This window comes from Lolium rigidum, chromosome 5, assembly GCF_022539505.1.
Source record: "Lolium rigidum isolate FL_2022 chromosome 5, APGP_CSIRO_Lrig_0.1, whole genome shotgun sequence".
Lineage (NCBI taxonomy): Eukaryota > Viridiplantae > Streptophyta > Magnoliopsida > Poales > Poaceae > Lolium > Lolium rigidum.
The window spans coordinates 119,284,086-119,306,839 of record NC_061512.1 but is presented as its reverse complement, the minus strand read 5'-3'; the positions used below and the strand labels follow the sequence as shown (position 1 = coordinate 119,306,839).

At 41.7% G+C, this 22,754-nt stretch overlaps 1 pseudogene; it reads right to left on the bottom strand.

Moving 5' to 3' along the window:
• The window catches only part of LOC124656318, a 69,413-nt pseudogene that overhangs the window by 21,266 nt on the left and 25,393 nt on the right, over positions 1 to 22,754 (bottom strand).

The following is a 22,754-nucleotide window of genomic DNA, read 5'->3' as shown; positions in this document are numbered from 1 at the left end:
ATAGATTGATAATCAACTTGACATAGTATTCAATATCATCGGATCCCAACAAACACAACATGTAGCATTACAAATAGATGATCTTGATCATGATAGGCAGCTCACAAGATCTAACATGATAGCACAATGAGGAGAAGACAACCATCTAGCTACTGCTATGGACCCATAGTCCAGGGGTGGACTACTCACACATCGATCCGGAGGCGATCATTGCGATGAAGAGACCTCCGGGAGATGATTCCCCTCTCCGGCGAGGGTGCGGAGGCGATCTCCTGAATCCCCCGAGATGGGATTGGCGGCGGCGTCTCTGGAAGGTTTTCCGTATCGTGGCTCTCGGTACTGGGGGTTTCGCGACGAAGACTTTAAGTAGGCGGAAGGGCAGGTCAGGGGGCGTCACGAGGGGCCTACACAACAGGCCGGCGCGGCCAGGGCTTGGGCCGCGCCGCCCTGTTGTGTGGCCACCTCGTGGCCCCACTTCGTTACTTCTCCGGTCTTCTGGAAGCTTCGTGGAAAAATAGTACACTGGACGTTGATTTCGTCCAATTCCGAGAATATTTCCTTACTAGGATTTCTGAAACCAAAAACAGCGATAAAACAGAATCGGCTCTTCGGCATCTCGTCAATAGGTTAGTGCCGGAAAATGCATAATAATGACATATAATGTGTATAAAACATGTGAGTATCATCATAAAAGTAGCATGGAACATAAGAAGTTATAGATACGTTTGGGACGTATCACCAAGTGAAGTCTCTAATAGAAGATTGATACTAGATTTGGATTACTGCGCAGAAATAGATTTCTTGCTGTCACGAATCTGGGTATGATTCTCTGTAGGTAACTCAGAAAAATCTGCCAATTTACGTGAGTGATCCTCAGATATGTACGCAACTTTCATTAGTTTTGAGTTTTCTGATTTGAGCAACGGAAGTACCTCTTAAAAATTCGTGTTTACTGGCTGTTCTGTTTTGACAGATTCTGTCTCTGTTTTTTGCATTGTCTCTTGTGGACTTTAAGCAAGGCTTTCTAGACGTGGAGAGCTGTAGCTAATGTTTTATTGAGTTCTTGCAATGTGTCACTTCAGGGCTAAAGTGGATTAAAGTTTTTTGAGTACTAACCCCTCTAATGAAGTTTATGAGAAGTTTGGTGTGAAGGAAGTTTTCAAGGGTCAAGAGAGGAGGATGATATATGATCAAGAAGAGTGAAAAGCCTAAGCTTGGAGATGCCCCCGTGGTTCATCCTGCATATTTCAAGAAGACTCAAGCGTCTAAGCTTGGGGATGCCCAAGGCATCCCCTTCTTCATCAACTTATCAGGTTCTTCTATTGAAACTATATTTTTATTCGGTCACATCTTATGTGCTTTACTTGGAGCGTCTGTGTGTTTTTATTTTTGTTTATGTTTGAATAAATTCGGATCCTAGAAATCCTTGTGTGGGAGAGATACACGCTCCGCTTTTTCATATGAACACTTGTGTTCTTCGTTTTACTTTTAATGTTCAATGACAAAAGTTGGAAGCTATTGCATTTATTGCTATTTGGTTGGAAACAGAAAATGCCTCATATTGTATTGGATAATTTGATACTTGGCAATTGTTTTGAGCTCTCAAGTAGATCATGATTAAGCTCTTGCATCATGTAGTTTAAACCTATTAGTGGAGAAATACCGTAGAGCTTGTTGAAACTGGTTTGCATGATTGGTCTCTCTAAGGTCTAGATATTTTACGGTAAAAGTGTTTGAGCAACAAGGAAGACAAGTGTAGAGTTTTATAATGCTTGCAATATGTTCTTATGTAAGTTTTGTCGTACTGGTTCATACTTGTGTTTGCTTCAAACAACCTTGCTAGCCCAAAGCCTTGTACTGAGAGGGAATGCTTCTCGTGCATCCAAAACCTTGAGCCAAAACCTATGCCATTTGTGTCCACCATATCTACCTACTATGTGGTATTTCCTGCCATTCCAAGCAAATACTTCATGTTCTACCTTTAAACAATTCAAAAGCTATTATCTCTTATTTGTGTCAATGTTTTATAGCTCATGAGGAAGTATGTGGTGTTTTATCTTTCGATCTTGTCATTTACTTCGGACAGCTTTCACCAATGGACTAGTGGCTTCATCCGCTTATCCAATAATTTGCAAAAAGAGCTGGCGCGGGGTTCCCAGCCCCCAATTAATCAACCTTCATTAATAATTCTCTTCACATGTTTTGCCCTGATTCATCAGTAAGCAACTTAATTTTGCAAATAGACACTCCTTCATGGTATGTGAATGTTGGAAGGCACTCGAGGATTCGGTTAGCCATGGCTTGTGAAAGCAAAAGGTTGGGAGGAGTGTCAACCATAAATAAAACTAAAGTACATGTGTAAACAAAAGAGAAGAGGGATGATCTACCTTGCTGGTAGAGATAACATCCTTCATGGGAGCCGCTCTTGAAAGTCTGGTTGATGAGGTAGTTAGAGTGCTCACTACCATTCGTTGACAACAACAAACACCTCTCAAAGCTTTACTTTTATGCTCTCTATATGATTTCAAAACTTAAAAAGCTCTAGCACATGATTTAATCCCTGCTTCCCTCTGCGAAGGGCCTTTCTTTTACTTTATGTTGAGTCAGTTTACCTACTTCCTTCCATCTTAGAAGCAAACACTTGTGTCAACTGTGCATTGATTCTTACATGCTTGCTTATTTGCATTCATCATATTACTTTGCGTTGACAATTATCCATGAGATATACATGTTGAAAGTTGAAAGCAACTGCTGAAACTTAAATCTTCCTCTGTGTTGCTTCAATGCCTTTACTTTGAATTTATTGCTTTATGAGTTAACTCTTATGCAAGACTTTCGACGCTTGTCTTGAAAGTACTATTCATGAAAAGTTTTGCTATATGTTATCTATTTGTTAGCAACTATAGATCATTGCCTTGAGTCACTGCATTCATCTCATATGCTTTATAATAGGATGATCAAGATTATGTAAGTAGCATGTCACTACAGAAATTACTCTTTTTATCGTTTACCTACTCGTGGGCGAGCAGGGAAATAAGCTTGGGGATGCTGATACGTCTCCAACGTACCTATAATTTCTGATGTTCCATGCTTGTTTTATGACAATACTTACATGTTTTGATTGCACTTTATAATGTTTTTATGCATTTTCCGGAACTAACCTATTAACGAGATGCCGAAGGGCCAGTTGCTGTTTTCTGTGTTTTTGGTTCCAGAAAGGCTGTTTGGGCAATATTCTCGGAATTCGACGAAACGAAGACCCAACATCTTATTTTTCCCGGAACCTTCCAGAAAGTCAGAGGGGGGCCAGAGGGGTGCTCTGGGGGCCCCACACGTGGTGGCGGCGCGGCCCAGGAGGGGGGCGCGCCCCCCTAGTGTGAGGAGGCCCCGTGGCCCTCCGACTCCGACTATTCGCCTATTTAAGCCGTCCTGACCTAAAACATCGACACCAATTGACGAAACTCCAGAAAGACTCCAGGGGCGCCGCCACCATCGCGAAACTCCGTTTCGGGGGATAGAAGTCTCTGTTCCGGCACCCTGCCGGGACGGGGAAGTGCCCCCGGAAGTCATCTCCATCAACGCCACCGCCTCCATCATGCTCCGTGAGTAGTTCCCCCATGGACTACGGGTTCTAGCTGTAGCTAGTTGGTATTCTCTCCCCCATGTACTTCAATACAATGATCTCATGAGCTGCCTTACATGATTGAGATTCATCTGATGTAATCGGTGTTGTGTTTGTCGGGATCCGATGGATTGTTACATTATGATTAGTCTATCTATAAAGTTTGTGAAGTTATTGTTGCTGCAATCTTGTTGTGTTTAATGCTTGTCACTAGGGCCCGAGTGGCATGATCTTAGATTTAAGCTCTATACTTTTGCTTAGATTGTATCTACAAGTTGTTTGCACATGTCTATGTCCGGAACCAAAGGCCCCAAAGTGACAGAAATTGGGACAACTGGAGGGGAAGGCTTAGATATGAGGATCACATGTTTTCACAGAGTGTTAATGCTTTGCTCCGGTGCTCTATTAAAAGGAGTACCTTAATTTCCAGTAGATTCCCTAGAGGCCCGGCTGCCACCGGCTGGTAGGACAAAAGATGCTGTGCAAGTTTCTCATTGCGAGCACGTACGACTATATATGGAAAACATGCCTACATGATTAACAATCTTGATGTTCTGTCTTAATGCTATTTCAATCCTATCAATTGCCCAACTGTAATTTGTTCACCCAACACTTGTTATTGAAGAGTTACCACTAGTGTAGATAGCTGGGAACCCCGGTCCATCTTTCATCATCATATACTCGTTCTACATGTCATTGAAAGTAGTATCAACTATTTTCACGGTGCCATTGCTCTCATATTACTCGCTATCTGTCTGTTGTGTTACTTGTTACTACTCGCTCTCATATTACTCGCTGCTTTCACATTACCCTCGTTACTAGTGCTTTTCCAGGTGCAGCTGAATTGACAACTCAGTTGTTAAGGCTTATAAGTATTCTTTACCTCCCCTTGTGTCGAATCAATAAATTTGGGTTTTACTTCCCTCGAAGACTGTTGCAATCCCCTATACTTGTGGGTTATCAGCCACATAAGACTAATACTAAATCTGATTCGAACCATGCTACTGAAATTCGTTTGAAAAATCCGTGTTTGCTTGCTAGCGAATCTGATATTGTTGAACTTGATGTGAACACTACTCAATCATATGATATTATTTGCAAAGAAGTTCAGTTTTCATTTGAGGATATGCCTCCTTCTTTGCCACTTGCGATTGCTAACCTTTTGCAGGAATTCATTGATGTGTTCCCACAAGATGTTCCACCCGGATTACCACCTATTCGTGGGATAGAACACCAGATTGACTTGATTCCAGGAGCTTCGTTGCCCAACCGTGCGCCATATTGTACCAATCCTGAAGAGACCAAAGATATTCAGCGATAAATTCAGGTTCTCCAAGATAAAGGTTACATTCGTGAGTCTCATGTGTTGTTCCTATTATCTTGGTACCTAAGAAAGATGGTTCTTCACGCATGTGTACTGATTGTAGAGATATTAATAATATCACCATTCGATACTGTCATCCTATACCTCGTTTGGATGATATGCTTGATGAATTGAGTGGTTCTATTATGTTCTCTAAAGTTGATTTGCGTAGTGGTTATCACCAGATTCGTATGCAATTAGAAGATGAATGGAAAACATCGTTTAAAACTAAGTTCGGTTTATATGAGTGGTTAGTTATGTCTTTTGGTTTAACTAATGCACCTAGTACTTTCATGAGACCGATGAACGAAGTTTTACGTGCTTTTATTGGACGTTTTGTGGTGGTATACTTTGATGATATTCTGATTTATAGCAAATCTTTGGAGGATCATTTGGATCATTTACGTGATGTTTTCAATGCTTTACGTGATGCACGTTTGTATGGTAATCTTGAGAAGTGCACCTTTTGCACAAATCGAGTTGCGTTTCTTGGCTATGTTGTTACAGCGCAGGGAATTGAAGTTGATCCAGCCAAGACTGAGGCAATTGAGAGTTTGACGCAACCCAAGACGGTCACACAAGTGAGGAGCTTTCTTGGCCTCGCTGGTTTTTATAGGCGCTTTGTGAAAGATTTTTTGGATCCATTGCTGCACCACTGGATGAGCTTACAAAGAAGGATGTGCCCTTTGTGTGGGGAGATGCACAACAAGAAGCCTTCATGATACTGAAAGATAAGTTAACACATGCTCCATTACTCCAACTTCCTGATTTCAATAAGACTTTTGAGCTTGAATGTGATGCTAGTGGAATTGGTTTGAGAGGTGTGTTAATACAAGAGGACAAACCTGTTGCATATTTTTGTTAGAAATTGAGTGGGCCTAGTCTGAACTATTCTACTTATGATAAAGAATTATATGTGATGGTTCGGATATTAGAAACTTGGCAACATTATTTATGGCCTAAAGAATTTGTTATACATTCTGATCATGAATCTTTGAAGCATATTCGTAGTCAAGCTAAGTTGAATCGTCGCCATGCAAAGTGGGTTGAATATATTGAGTTTTTTCCTTATGTTATCAAACACAAAAAGGGTAAAGATAATGTTATTGCTGATGCTTTGTCGCACCGTTATACTATGCTATCTCAACTTGACTTCAAGATTTTTGGATTAGAAACTATAAAGGAACAATACTTGCATGATGCTAATTTTAAAGATGTGTTGCTGAATTGTAGAGATGGCAGAACATGGAACAAATTCGTCCTCAATGATGGATTTGTGTTCCGTGCTAACAAACTATGCATCCTAGATAGTTCCGTTCGTCTTTTGTTGTTGCAGGAGGCGCATGGAGGAGGATTGATGGGTCACTTTGGTGTCAAAAAGACGGAGGATGTACTTGCTGCACACTTCTTTTGGCCACGTATGCGTCGAGACGTTGAGAGATTTGTGGCACGCTGCACTACATGTCAAAAAGCTAAGTCTCGACTTAATCCACATGGTTTATATATGCCTCTTCCTGTTCTTACTGTACCTTGGGAGGATATTTCTATGGATTTCGTTTTGGGATTGCCTCGTACACAGAAGGGGAGGGATAGTATCTTTGTTGTTGTGGATCGGTTTTCTAAGATGGCACACTTTATTCCATGTCACAAGACCGATGATGCTACATATGTTGTTGAGTTGTTCTTTCGTGAAATTATTCGTTTACATGGTGTGCCAAATACTATTATTTCTGATCATGATACTAAGTTTTTTAGCCATTTTTGGAGATGTTTATGAGCTAAGTTGGGAACTAAATTGTTGTTTAGTACTACATGTCATCCCCAAACTGATGGACAAACTGAAGTAGTAAATAGAGCATTGTCTACCATGCTGCGGGCTGTTTTGAAGAAAAACTTAAAATTGTGGGAAGAGTGTTTACCTCATATTGAATTTGCTTACAATCGTTCGCTGCATTCTACCACTAAGATGTGCCCTTTTGAGATTGTGTATGATTTTGTTCCACGTGCACCTATTGATTTATTGCCTTTACCATCTTCGGTGCAAAATGATTTGGATGCTACACAACGTGCTGAATTGATATTAAAATTGCATGAGACTACTAAAGATAACATAGAACGCATGAATGCTAAGTATAAAATTGCTAGGGATAGAGGAAGAAAGCATGTTGTGTTTGATGTTGGTGATCTTGTTTGGTTGCATTTGCGCAAAGATCATTTTCCTGCATTGCGCAAGTCTAAGCTAATGCCACGTGCCGCTGGTCCTTTTAAGGTGTTAGAGAAAATAAATGATAATGCATATAAACTTGAGCTTCCTGCAGATTGGGTCCGGTTAGTCCTACATTTAACATTGCAGATTTGAAGCCTTACTTTGGTGAAGAAGAGGAGCTTTCATCGCGGACGACTTTAATTCAAGAAGGGGGGCATGATGAAGACATCCCATCTATTGATACAACCGCTGTACCTACAGCCACACAAATACAAGGACCAATCACTCGAGCTCGTGCCAAACAACTAAACTTTAGGTACTTTCATTTCTTGGAAATATTCCTTACATACATGAGAATATGATGCTGCCTAAATCAGATATGTTTGTTACTCTAAGGAATGATGGACCTAGCATGGATGAGGAGGACAAGCATTGGAGCATGATCACACATGGAGGAGATGGCAACAAGCATTTGAGGATTGAAGAGGACGCCGCAAGTGGAGATTTCAGAACTTTGAAGCCACCATAAGAAGAGATAAAGACATGGACGAAATATAGAGTTCTCCACTTCATAACTTCGTCCATAGCATAATATGGTGCTGCGTCACCTTTAGTTTTGGGCCAGGCACTTATCTTTTTCGCAGGATTTAAGTCAGCCACTTTTTAGAGTCCGTATTGAAGGGGGAAAGACCTTCTAGGGTTTGGTTCGGCCACCATACGTATGGCTGGCCGAAACCCCACCATTTCCTCCTTTAAATACCCCCATAGCCGTCACGTTTAGACTCGGAATTTGATTAGACTAAAAGTTAGCCATTGCTGCAACTCTCGTGTACTTCTTTTGAGGCCAACGCCCAGAACAAGACCGACTATTTGGAATCCCACCTTATTCAATAAAGCTTTCATCTATATCCGCAATAATTCTGATTGCATCATTAGTTCTTATTTATTCTCGATTTCAGGTAGTAATTAAGACCCTCGCTGGTCAGGCTGATCGTGCTCCCGCAAGATCAGTAACTCCCGGAGATTGTCCTAGAGATTGCATTGGCGGAGTTTTGCACGTGTAGTCGGATCGTCAAGCACGAACTCCACCAACAAATCGAATTATCCACGTCTCATCGAAAGATCAGCCACCTTTACCCTATGATGTGGTCTCGGTGTGGACAAGGTATGATTCGTCTTCACTCGTTAGTAGGCCGTGGAAAGCTAGATCATCGACCAAAACTCCCACCTAGTTGTTGTATTTGAGCAACCTGCCGGTGGCGTCGTCGGACATGACAGTGTTCAGAAACTCCCTGTGAGATGGGATCCAAGCCTCAGTCGTTAGGTTAGCACAAATGGATGAAAGCTGAGTAGAAATTACCTTCTAGGGAACCTTGTGCCGGTCTCTGTGAAGTAGACAACTCCTGTTTGGTGGTCGATCTCGACGCCATTGGCGAAGATGAATGGGCTCCCAGACGGTTTAGGTATTTGTTGCACAACGAAGACTGGGTAGATTTATCATTGAATTTTTTGGAAGATTTTGGCCAATCTCAGCAGGAAAGGTTCCATGAAGGTTGTTATTTGATTGAGTAAGGCCTTGGAGTTGTACCAGTGGTGAAAACCAAGGAAGCATCTGTCCGACTGATCCATTCAAACTTCAAAGACAGATTAACTGTTGTAAGATTTGCCAGTTGACCAAACTCTGCAGGAATGGTGTCGTTCAGTAATTTGCCTTGCTGATTTGGCAGCATCACCATAGAATACCATCAGAATCTGACCAGTCAACGGTTGTATGACGGATCAAGAAGGCCGCTATTGTGAACAAACCCAGAATCAGTGTGAACCTCATTCAGATCTCAATACGAATCAACCCATTCAGTCTGTTCATATGAAGGTTCAGGAACCCAAGGTTCTGCAGACTTTCCAGCTGACTAATCGCCAACCGGACCATAGATAGACATCTTAGTGGGGTGCTGAAGCTGACCAAGCCCCAATCCAAACCAAACGGCAGTTCTAGCTCCTGTCCTTGCTAAATTAGGTAGACAGTGACTAACCCTGTTTTGCTACAATCCACTTTTACAAAAGAAATAACTCTATTACTATTAAACATATCTCTAATCTCTGAAATCAAATGTGCCATTGATGAGTGGTCTTGGTTCTTCTCCTTGATAGCATCAACTAGGACTGAACAGTCGAGCTCAACTGTTATTAGACTATCGCTCCTTTGCATAGCCAATCTCAAACCTTCTTCACATGCCATAGCTTCGGCCTCAAGAGGATCAGAACAGTTTAACAACTGACGACAAGCCGAGAATATGATGTGGCCATTCTCAGCTCTAAGCACCATACCAGCTCTGGCCGCACCATCTTCCAACTTGACCGATCCAGCTCCCAATATTTGTCAGGTGGCTTTTTTGGTACAACACCAACCGAGTTTGAAACTGAACCAGTCAGAACTGGTTGCTTGCCTTTGATCATATCTCCGGTTGATGAAGTCTTCAGATTTTTTAGTATCTTTATGTAGCCAGTGAGGAAACTATCGATTGAAAGGAGAGGTTAATAATGAGTAGCTTCATTACGAGCATACCAGTTCAGGTCCCAGGCTCCAAGCTGCTTGGAGACGTTGTCCTCTGGACTGACCACTCTCAGCCCAAAGTAGGCATCCGCGACATATAGTTCTCCGGTGTTATTGTTGAACTTGAGGACAAATGGACGTCCGCACTCGTGCTCATTCATCGGGCCTTGGAATCCTCTGCAACTGTCCAGTCTGCAGTTCACACAATTGATCAGTTTTAGTCAAAGAATGCTAGGAGCCTAGGATTAGGAAGAAGTCAGACTCATTGCCTTGTACTATGTACTAGTATTACGAAGAATAAAGAAAGTGATCAGAGATTCAGGCGTTACTGAACGAGGTGAGAGTATGTAAAGTTCTCCACTGAATTTCCACAGGCCAACAGTCTGAGCTGAATGTGGATCGTATCTCTTTCTTACTTGACTTTCTGAACAATAGAAAAAGAGTTGCTGTCCGCACTAATTCTTCTCCAGCCCAGCTTCAGTAGCATAATTTATTAATTTGTGACGATCAAACCTTGAAGCAGGGAACGCGAGTGCTGAAATGCTGATCCACCGTCGACGTCCATGAGAGGGATCACGATCACTCCAGTAGGCCTCCCTCCCTTGCTCCGGCACTAATGCCGTTGTTGGCACACGGTTGCAGGTAACCTGAAAATTTAAAGCTGCCGCGCGCACTGCTACTCGTTCCACACAGAGACTGGAATACGACCTCTCACAAAAACTTATAATACGACGTATCATACAACACTACATGCCGGCACTTCTTAGATCCATTCACGTACCAGTCCAGATTAATGACGGTTAGCTATGGCTACTTGAATTTCATCTGACATGATTGAATCAAGATGTTGCCAAAAAGAGTTTAGTTTTCCCTGCAAAAAAAGAGAGAGTAAGACGCCTAAATTTGTGGTCGGGGGGATTTGAACCAAGGTGGTGGGGTGTGCATCACTCCCTCTAATTTCAGTCCCTTGTATTTACAAGGTTCAACATAAGCTCCCTCTTTTCATATGTACTCCCTCCGTAGTCCGTACTTAAATAAGTGTAACTTAGGATATGTCTTTAGTTAAACTTTATTAGTTTTGGCTAACTCTCTTGAAAAAAAGTACTCCGTAGCAACATTTGATGATACTAAACCGTTAGATTCATATTGACATATAGTTTAATAATATAGTAGTTTGATGTCACATATATGTATATTTTTGTGTAAAAGTTATGTTAAATTTGAAAACGTTTGACTTCCAAAAGAGCAGAACACACACTTATTCACGGACGGAGGAAGTATATACAAGAACATTACCGAAATATGAAATATCAAGTATAAATAAATGATAATTATTATCTATTTAAATACACCACTCATGGAAATTTCTAGGTGGTTCTATCTATGTGTTATTCAAGGAAAACACAATTTTATGGAACAACCTTTTGCATACTGATGTACAGTGAAGAAGCGAATATTTTTTCATAATTAAATTTTCCATAAAATATTTTTAGTCTCTTGAGATTTTGTATGTACCTTAATTTGCACCTCATTTGGCAAAATCAAACAAGTTTGGCCTCTCACACAATCCTGAGTCCTTTTTGAAGGAATCCCAATTGCTTTTCTCGCTAGTGTCACCTGGTTTTGACCTCACTTCCACATGTGTCCCTCCAACCTTAGTTTCTTCTTCAGATCCTAGTTATGTTTTATACTCGATCAAAGCTCCTTACCCTTCTTTTTTTTGAGAGAGAATGTGACACTTTATTGATCAAATAGCATCACTACTAGGAAAACCCTAATCAGGCGCACCACTATATGTTGTCAGTGGCGCACTAGTGGTGCGTCACTACTATCACGCCACTGCTAAGATGTTAGTAGTGGCGCACTAGTGGTGCACCATTCCTATCTGAAGTACTAATGGAGCACTGCCTGGTGCGTTATTGCTAACTCCTGTGGTGCGCCACTGTTGATGCAAAGAAGTGAGCAGCTGTTGATCCAATGGAGTGTGCCACTGCGGTTTATGGTTGGTGCTTCGCTGCTGCTTTTCGTGGTGCGCCATTGCTTGTCTGTTGAAGTGCATCACCAGGTACAGCAGTGCGCCACTGCTGTACCTGGTGGTGCGCTACTGGTCTGTTGTGATGGTGTGCCACTGATGGTTGCTTGGTGCGCCATGGCTGGTAATTCGATTTTTTTTTAAAAATATATATTTCTGGTATTTGTACAGGTTGTAATATAGCACAGTACAATATAATAGCATAATACAGGATATATAATGCATATAGACAACACCACAATATATAAATACATAGTTCTTCACATTAGCCTCCAAATACACAAGATTCCAAATATTAGACAAGTTAGGAGGTTACAAGGTCATGAGCTGGTTACAAGGTCGATCATCTAAACTACCATCACATAGAAGACTACGAGCATTGATACGTCTCCGACGTATCGATATTTTCTTATGTTCCATGCCACATTATTGATGATATCTACATGTTATATGCACATTTTATGTTATATTTATGCATTTTCTGGAACTAACCTATTAACAAGATGCCGAAGTGCCAGTTCCTGTTTTCTGCTGTTTTTGGTTTCAGAAATCCTAGTAACGAAATATTCTCGGAATTGGACGAAATCAACGCCCAGGTTCCTATTTTGCCCGGAAGCATCCAGAACACCCGAGAGTCGCCAGAGGGGGGCCACACAGGCCCCAGATGATAGGCCGGCGCGGCCCAGGCCCTGGCCGCGCCGCCTTATGGTGTCGTCGCCTCGTCGCCCCTCCGACTCCGCCTCTTCGCCTATATAAAGGTCCCAGACCTAAAACCTCGAGACGGAAAAGCCACGGCACGAGAAACCTTCCAGAGCCGCCGCCATCGCGAAGCCAAGATCTGGGGGACAGGAGTCTCTGTTCCGGCACGCCGCCGGGACGGGGAAGTGCCCCCGGAAGGCTCCTCCATCGACACCACCGCCATCTTCATCAACGCTGCTGTCTCCCATGAGGAGGGAGTAGTTCTCCATCGAGGCTCGGGGCTGTACCGGTAGCTATGTGGTTAATCTCTCTCCTATGTGCTTCAATACAATAATCTCATGAGCTGCTTTACATGATTGAGATTCATATGATGATGCTTGTAATCTAGATGTCATTATGCTAGTCAAGTGGGTTTTACTTATGTGATCTCCGGAGACTCCTTGTCCCACGTGTGTAAAGGTGACGAGTGTGTGCACCGTGTGGGTCTCTTAGGCTATATTTCACAGAATACTTATTCACTGTTATGAATGGCATAGTGAAGTGCTTATTTATATCTCTTTATGATTGCAATGTGTTTTGTATCACAATATATCTGTGTGCTACTCTAGTGATGTTATTAAAGTAGTTTTATTCCTCCTGCACGGTGTAATGGTGACAGTGTGTGCATCCGTGTTAGTACTAGGCGTAGGCTATGATTGTGATCTATTGTAGATTATGAAGTTAACTATTGCTATGATGGTATTGATGTGATCTATTCCTCCTACATAGTGTGAAGGTGACAGTGTGCATGCTATGTTAGTACTTGGTTTAGTCGTGTTGATCTTTCATGCACTCTAAGGTTATTTAAATATGAACATTGAATTGTGGAGCTTGTTAACTCCGGCATTGAGGGTTCGTGTAATCCTACGCAATGGTGTTCATCATCCAACAAAAGAGTGTAGAGTATGCATTTATCTATTCTGTTATGTGATCAATGTTGAGAGTGTCCACTAGTGAAAGTCTAATCCCTAGGCCTTGTTCCTAAATATCGCTATCGCTGCTTGTTTACTCGTTTCTATTGCGTTACTACTTGCTGCGTTACTACTCGCTTGTTTACTTGTCTCGGGCAAAGCACTTTTACGAGTGCCGTTGCTCTCTGCTCGTATATATTCATACCACCTGTATTTCACTATCTCTTCGCCGAACTAGTGCACCTATTAGGTGTGTTGGGGACACAAGAGACTTCTTGCTTTGTGGTTACAGGGTTGCATGAGAGGGATACCTTTGACCTCTTCCTCCACGAGATCGATAAACCTTGGGTGATCCACTTACGGGAAACTTCTTCGCTGTTCTACAAACCTCGCTCTTGGAGGCCCAACACTGTCTACAAGAATAGAAGCTCCCGTAGACATCAAGCTATTTTCACGGCGCCGTTGCCGGGGAGGAAAGGTAAAAGGTACTCACACTCCGGATCTCGGCTACTAAGCTATTTTCGCCGTTGTAAGTACTCGAAGCTATTTCCTTTAGATCCTGCAATTGCATCTTTTTGTTTCTTGTTTACACTAGTTTGGCATAATGGACGACAATGAGCTTCTTATTCTATTTCCTGATTTAAGACATGGATGGTTTGATGCGAAAATTAAAAAACCTATGGAACCTTATTTGCATCTTGGTAGTAATATTAGTATGAACGCTTTGAACACCATTGTTGATAATGATATAGAAAGTTCTAAGCTTGGGGAAGCTGGTTTTCATGATATTTTTAGTCCCCCAAGCATTGAGGAGAAAATTTTCTTTGATGATACTTTGCCTCCTATTTATGATGATTATAATGATAGTGGTCTTTTGGTGCCACCTACTATGGAGAGTAAATTTTGTTGTGATTATACTATGCCTCCTACACTTGATGAGAATAATAATGATAGCTACTTTGTTGAATTTGCTCCCACTATTACCAATAAAATTAACTATGCTTATGTTGGGAGTAGTAATAATTTTATGCATGAGACTCATGATAAGAATGCTTTATGTGATAGTTATATTGTTGAGTTTGCTCATGATGCTACTGAAAGTTATTATGAGAGAGGAAAATATGGTTGTAGAAATTTTCATGTTACTAAAATGCCTCTCTATGTGCTGAAATTTCTGAAGCTACACTTGTTTTATCTTCCTATGCTTGTCACTTTGCTCTTCACGAACTTGTTTATTTACAAGATTCCTATTCATAGGAAGCATGTTAGACTTAAATATGTTTTGAATTTGCCTCTTGATGCTCTCTTTTGCTTCATACTCTATTTTTCATGTGAGCATCATTAAAACTGCTGAGCCCATCTTAACGGCTATAAAGAAAGAACTTCTTGGGAGATAACCCATGTGTTATTTTGCTACAGTACTTTGTTTTATATTTGAGTCTTGGAAGTTGTTTACTACTGTAGCAACCTCTCCTTATCTTAGTTTTGAGTTTTGTTGTGCCAATTAAAGTCTTTGATAGTAAAGTTAATACTAGATTTAGATTACTGCGCAGAAACAGATTTCCTTGCTGTCACGAATCTGGGTCTAATTCTCTGTAGGTAACTCAGAAAATTAAGCCAATTTACGTGAGTGATCCTCAGATATGTACGCAACTTTCATTCAATTTGGGAATTTTCATTTGAGCAAGTCTGGTGCCTCAATAAAATCCATCTTTACGGACTGTTCTGTTTTGACAGATTCTGCCTTTTATTTCGCATTGCCTCTTTTGCTATGTTGGATGAATTTCTTTGATCCATTAATGTCCAGTAGCTTTATGCAATGTCCAGAAGTGTTAAGAATGATTGTTTCACCTCTGAACATGTTAATTTTTATTGTCCACTAACCCTCTAATGAGTTGTTTCGAGTTTGGTGTGGAGGAAATTTTCAAGGATCAAGAGAGGAGTATGATACAATATGATCAAGAAGAGTGAAAGCTCTAAGCTTGGGGATGCCCCGGTGGTTCACCCCTGCATATTCTAAGAAGACTCAAGCGTCTAAGCTTGGGGATGCCCAAGCCATCCCCTTCTTCATCGACAAATTATCAGGTTCCTTCTCTTGAAACTATATTTTTATTCGGTCACATCTTATGTACTTTACTTGGAGCGTCTGTATGTTTCTTGTTTTTGTTTTTGTTTGAATAAATGCTTGTGTGGGAGAGAGACACGCTCCGCTGGTTCATATGAACACATGTGTTCTTAGCTTTTAATGTTCATGGCGAAGGTTGAAACTGCTTCGTTAAATTGTTATATGGTTGGAAACGGAAAATGCTACATGTAGTAACTGGTATGATGTCTTGAATAACTTGATACTTGGCAATTGTTGTGCTCACGTTTAAGATCTTGCATCATATACTTTGCACCCATTAATGAAGAAATACATAGAGCATGCTAAAATTTGGTTTGCATATTTGGTCTCTCTAAAGTCTAGATAATTTCTAGTATTGAGTTTTGAACAACAAGGAAGACGGTGTAGAGTCTTATAATGTTTATAATATGTCTTTTATGTGAGTTTTGCTGCACCGGTTCATCCTTGTGTTTGTTTCAAATAACCTTGCTAGCCTAAACCTTGTATCGAGAGGGAATACTTCTCATGCATCCAAAATCCTTGAGCCAACCACTATGCCATTTGTGTCCACCATACCTACCTACTACATGGTATTTCTCCGCCATTCCAAAGTAAATTGCTTGAGTGCTACCTTTAAAATTCCATCATTCACCTTTACAATATATAGCTCATGGGACAAATAGCCTAAAAACTATTGTGGTATTGAATATGTACTTATGCACTTTATCTCTTATTAAGTTGCTTGTTGTGCGATAACCATGTTTACGGGGACGCCATCAACTATTCTTTGTTGAATATCATGTGAGTTGCTATGCATGTCCGTCTTGTCCGAAGTAAGAGAGATCTACCACCTTAATGGTTGGAGCATGCATATTGTTAGAGAAGAACATTGGGCCGCTAACTAAAGCCATGATTCATGGTGGAAGTTTCAGTTTTGGACATATATCCTCAATCTCATATGAGAATAATAATTGTTGCCACATGCTTATGAATTAAAGAGGATTCCATTATCTGTTGTCCATGTTGTCCCGGTATGGATGTCTAAGTTGAGAATAATCAAAAGCGAGAAATCCAAAATGCGAGCTTTCTCCTTAGACCTTTGTACAAGCGGCATGGAGGTACCCCATTGTGACACTTGGTTAAAACATGTGTATTGCGATGATCCGGTAGTCCAAGCTAATTAGGACAAGGTGCGGGCACTATTAGTATACTATGCATGAGGCTTGCAACTTGTGAGATATAATTTACATAACTCATATGCTTTATTACTACCGTTGACAAAATTGTTTCATGTTTTCAAAATAAAAGCTCTAGCACAAATATAGCAATCGATGCTTTCCTCTTTGAAGGACCTTTCTTTTTACTTATATGTTGAGTCAGTTCACCTATTTCTCTCCATCTCAAGAAGCAAACACTTGTGTGAACTGTGCATTGATTCCTACATACTTGCATATTGCACTTGTTATATTACTCTATGTTGACAATTATCCATGAGATATACATGTTATAAGTTGAAAGCAACTGCTGAAACTTAATCTTCTTTTGTGTTGCTTCAATACCTTTACTATGAATTTATTGCTTTATGAGTTAACTCTTATGCAAGACTTATTGATGCTTGTCTTGAAAGTACTATTCATGAAAAGTCTTTACTTTATGATTCAGTTGTTTACTCTTGTCATTACCATTGTTTTGATCGCTGCATTCATTACATATGCTTACAATAGTATGATCAAGGTTATGATGGCATGTCACTCCAGAAATTATCTTTGTTATCATTTACCCGCTCGGGACGAGCGAGAACTAAGCTTAGGGATGTCGATACGTCTCCGACGTATCGATAATTTCTTATGTTCCATGCCACATTATTGATGATATCTACATGTTATATGCACATTTTATGTCATATTTATGCATTTTCCGGAACTAACCTATTAACAAGATGCCGAAGTGCCAGTTCTCGTTTTACGCTGTTTTTGGTTTCGAAATCCTAGTAACGAAATATTCTCGGAATTGGACGAAATCAACGCCCAGGTTCCTATTTTGCCCGGAAGCATCCAGAACACCCGAGAGTCGCCAGAGGGGGGCCACACGGGCCCCAGATGATAGGCCGGCGCGGCCCAGGCCCTGGCCGCGCCGCCTTATGGTGTCGTCGCCTTGTCGCCCCTCCGACTCCGCCTCTTCGCCTATATAAAGGTCCCAGACCTAAAACCTCGAGACGGAAAAGCCACGGTACGAGAAATCTTCCAGAGCCGCCGCCATCGTGAAGCCAAGATCTGGGGGACAGGAGTCTCTATTCCGGCACGCCGCCGGGACGGGGAAGTGCCCCCGGAAGGCTCCTCCATCGACACCACCGCCATCTTCATCAACGCTGTCTGTCTCCCATGAGGAGGGAGTAGTTCTCCATCGAGGCTCGGGGCTGTACCGGTAGCTATGTGGTTAATCTCTCTCCTATGTGCTTCAATACAATAATCTCATGAGCTGCTTTACATGATTGAGATTCATATGATGATGCTTGTAATCTAGATGTCATTATGCTAGTCAAGTGGGTTTTACTTATGTGATCTCCGGAGACTCCTTGTCCCACGTGTGTAAAGGTGACAGTGTGTGCACCGTGTGGGTCTCTTAGGCTATATTTCACGTGAATACTTATTCACCGTTATGAATGGCATAGTGAAGTGCTTATTTATATCTCTTTATGATTGCAATGTGTTTTGTATCACAATATATCTGTGTGCTACTCTAGTGATGTTATTAAAGTAGTTTTATTCCTCTTGCACGGTGTAATGGTGACAGTGTGTGCATCCGTGTTAGTACTTGGCGTAGGTTATGGTTGTGATCTCTTGTAGATTATGAAGTTAACTATTGCTATGATGGTATTGATGTGATCTATTCCTCCTACATAGTGTGAAGGTGACAGTGTGCATGCTATGTTAGTACTTGGTTTAGTCGTGTTGATCTTTCATGCACTCTAAGGTTATTTAACTATGAACATTGAATTGTGGAGCTTGTTAACTCCGGCATTGAGGGTTCGTGTAATCCTACGCAATGGTGTTCATCATCCAACAAAAGAGTGTAGAGTATGCATTTATCTATTCTTTTATGTGATCAATGTTGAGAGTGTCCACTAGTGAAAGTCTAATCCCTAGGCCTTGTTCCTAAATACTGCTATCGCTGCTTGTTTACTGTTTTACTGCGTTACTACTGCTGCGTTACTACTGCTTGTTTACTGTCCTGGGCAAAGCACTTTTCTGGTGCCATTGCTACTGCTCGTATATATTCATACCACCTGTATTTCACTATCTCTTCGCCAAACTAGTGCACCTATTAGGTATGTTGGGGACACAAGAGACTTCTTGCTTTGTGGTTGCAGGGTTGCATGAGAGGGATACCTTTGACCTCTTCCTCCCTGAGATCGATAAACCTTGGGTGATCCACTTACGGGAAACTTGATGCTGTTCTACAAACCTCTGCTCTTGGAGGCCCAACACTGTCTACAAGAATAGAAGCTCCCGTAGACATCAAGCTATTTTCTGGCGCCGTTGCCGGGGAGGAAAGGTAAAAGGTACTCACACTCCGGATCTCGGCTACTAAGCTATTTTCGCCGTTGTAAGTACTCGAAGCTATTTCCTTTAGATCCTGCAATTGCATCTTTTTGTTTCTTGTTTACACTAGTTTGGCATAATGGACGACAATGAGCTTCTTATTCTATTTCCTGATTTAAGACATGGATGGTTTGATGCGAAAATTAAAAAACCTATGGAACCTTATTTGCATGCTGGTAGTAATATTAGTATGAACGCTTTGAACACCATTGTTGATAATGATATAGAAAGTTCTAAGCTTGGGGAAGCTGGTTTTCATGATATTTTTAGTCCCCCAAGCATTGAGGAGAAAATTTTATTTGATGATACTTTGCCTCCTATTTATGATGATTATAATGATAGTGGTCTTTTGGTGCCACCTACTATGGAGAGTAAATTTTGTTGTGATTATACTATGCCTCCTACACTTGATGAGAATAATAATGATAGCTACTTTGTTGAATTTGCTCCCACTATTACCAATAAAACTAACTATGCTTATGTTGGGAGTAGTAATAATTTTATGCATGAGACTCGTGATAAGAATGCTTTATGTGATAGTTATATTGTTGAGTTTGCTCATGATGCTACTGAAAGTTATTATGAGAGAGGAAAATATGGTTGTAGAAATTTTCATGTTACTAAAATGCCTCTCTATGTGCTGAAATTTCTGAAGCTACACTTGTTTTATCTTCCTATGCTTGTCACTTTGCTCTTCACAAAAGAGTGTAGAGTATGCATTTATCTATTCTTTTATGTGATCAATGTTGAGAGTGTCCACTAGTGAAAGTCTAATCCCTAGGCCTTGTTCCTAAATACTGCTATCGCTGCTTGTTTACTGTTTTACTGTGTTACTACTGTTGCGTTACTACTGCTTGTTTACTGTCCTGGGCAAAGCACTTTTCTGGTGCCGTTGCTACTGCTCGTATATATTCATACCACCTGTATTTCACTATCTCTTCGCCGAACTAGTGCACCTATTAGGTGTGTTGGGGACACAAGAGACTTCTTGCTTTGTGGTTACAGGGTTGCATGAGAGGGATACCTTTGACCTCTTCCTCCCTGAGATCGATAAACCTTGGGTGATCCACTTAAGGGAAACTTGCTGCTGTTCTACAAACCTCTGCTCTTGGAGGCCCAACACTGTCTACAAGAATAGAAGCTCCCGTAGACATCAAGCATCATCCCAATGAAAGTGGTCTTCATCCGGTTCCTCCTACGCTCCCTCCTCTCTCCTGCCAGATAGCGCGCGTATCTGGCTTCGGCCTCCGCTCTAGTGGTGTACCCTTGCCCCTCCCCCAAGTGTAGTGACCAAACACATTCTAATCATCGGCAACTGCAAATAAATTAAAGATCAAATTAAATGGGCAAAATGACTGTCGATACTAGAGAGTCATATATATAAGTTCACAAACATAGCCGAACTCGTAATTAATAGCATCGATTACATATAAGTTCAACAACCATCGAAACTAATTAAAGAGACATGCAAGTAAAGTACTAGATAAAGTTTATTACAACACAAGCTCGTCGATAGTTCAGAACTACATAACTAGGCTAGCACATCCAGACTTTCTACTCGGCTAAAGGAACGACGAGCGTGGATAAAACTGCCGCCTTTCGTCAAGCACATCCATGAGCAGTAGTCATCACCCTACATTTGGAGCATTGTGTGTATGTCGCTGTTTGACGGCTGATGCCGGCGTAGAACTCCCCTGAGCTTCTAATGACATCTTAATAAATGATTTCACAAAACTCTACTTGGATGCGAAAGAAATCCTGGTTGATGTTGTCGTCCTGGATCCGCGACAAGCCTGTGGCACAGTCTCTGAGATGATCAGGTAGCGCAAGCTTCTGGTGGTCCCGTATGAACGCCCCCATGTGATGGAGGGCGTAGTAGGCATCCTTCTTACTGGAAGGCGGATTCTTGATGCAAGAGAACTTTGTTATGTGCTTGAACATGTGCTTGCCGTACCTACCATTTCGCCTCTCCATGAGGACTTTAGCTTTGACGTAGCCATTGAGAGTATCATCAAGTACACTCTTGACATTTGTGTAGTCCACGCTCGACTTATTGTCCGCATCGAAGAACACATAATGTTTAAGGACATGACGATTGAAATCTAAAAAAATCACATGTTGCGATGGTGAGGGGATGACTTACTCGGGAAATACAGGCAGGAGGACGTGAATCCGAGGTTGACTCGCTCTCGCACTTGATCTTGAAATCATTGTAGTCTTGCTTGGTGATCGAAGGATTTGTCTCCTTGATCTTCACGTAACTCTCACCTTTCTGAATCATTTTCTTCACTCGGTTCCTCCAACTAGCGAGGGCGGTGCTCATCTTCGTGAGGGCGGCATTGTGCACTTTAGTCTGCCCGAGACGTTTATCTGAGCAGTTGTGACGCCTTTGACTAATTCAGGGGGCGCCGTTGGATGCCCACTGTCGTTCACTTCGGTGAATGCCTGCTTCACGGTGCTGAGCACATTCGGGCGACGCTCCTTCCGTTGCCTCTTCGGTTGCCTGCCGTCTGTGTGTTTGCCGCCGTCTGTGCGTTCGCCGCCATCCGTGTTGTCCTCCTCGGCATCACCATCACTGGTGTCATCCTTGGCATCACCATCACCATCGGTTCTATACTCGGGATCATCGTCATCATCCTCGATGTCGTCGTGGCGAGGTTGTGACTCCCTCTCCTCCATTTCAGCGGACAACATCTAGAATGGCTTGCTGCCGCTGCCGCCGGCCTCAGCGTTGTCGGCCATGTTCGCACTAAATAGGAAAAAATGCATATAGTTAGCGGAAAAAATCATGGAAAAAATCACGGAAAAATTGGGCATGACCTTTGCTATATTATGGACATAGGAGTGCCCCATTTTCGCCGAAACGTAAATGAATCAACATTTCGACGATAATGGGTAACTCATTTGATCCCTGCACAAGAAAATGACACAAGAAAATCCACCAGAGCACCAAGGCCCTCCATATACATCAACATAACCAGCAACCAACAGCTAGCACCAAAGAACAACAAGAAAATCCACCAGCCAACCAACACCAGCAGCTAGCTAGCAGCAACTAGCAGGTAGCACCAGCACCAGCAGCAGCTAGCAGCCAGCACCAGCAGCCAGCAGCAACCACCCAGCAGCACCAACAACAAGCACCAACAAGCAGGAGAGGTGATGAGGTGTTGCTCACCGTGACTCGCGGGAAGTCGCGGAGAGGTGAGGTGTTGCTCCGGGTCGAGGAAGATGCGACAGCGGCGGTCAGGTGCTGAAGTCTCTGCCTTGCAAATGTTCAAAATAAAAAGTCAGTAAGATTTGAACTCTGGAAATAAAAGAGCTACCTAGCACATGCACCTAGCAGCACCTCACCTCTAAATAAAACTATGCAGATTGTTTGAAAACCCATGATTTCCCATGATTTCCAAAATATAGAATTCAAACATTCATGCAACAACATATTCCTAGAATTACACCCATTTTGCAATGCATTTCTTCTAAAAAATAATATACTAGCTTAACAGCAGTAGGAGTGCTGATGCTCATAGTGCCATGCTTCTTCTTCACTACTAATTCTTTTGCAGTTAAATCAGCAGTAGTATGTTGTATCTTTTAGTTTCCCTGCTATTTGCCAAATAGCATA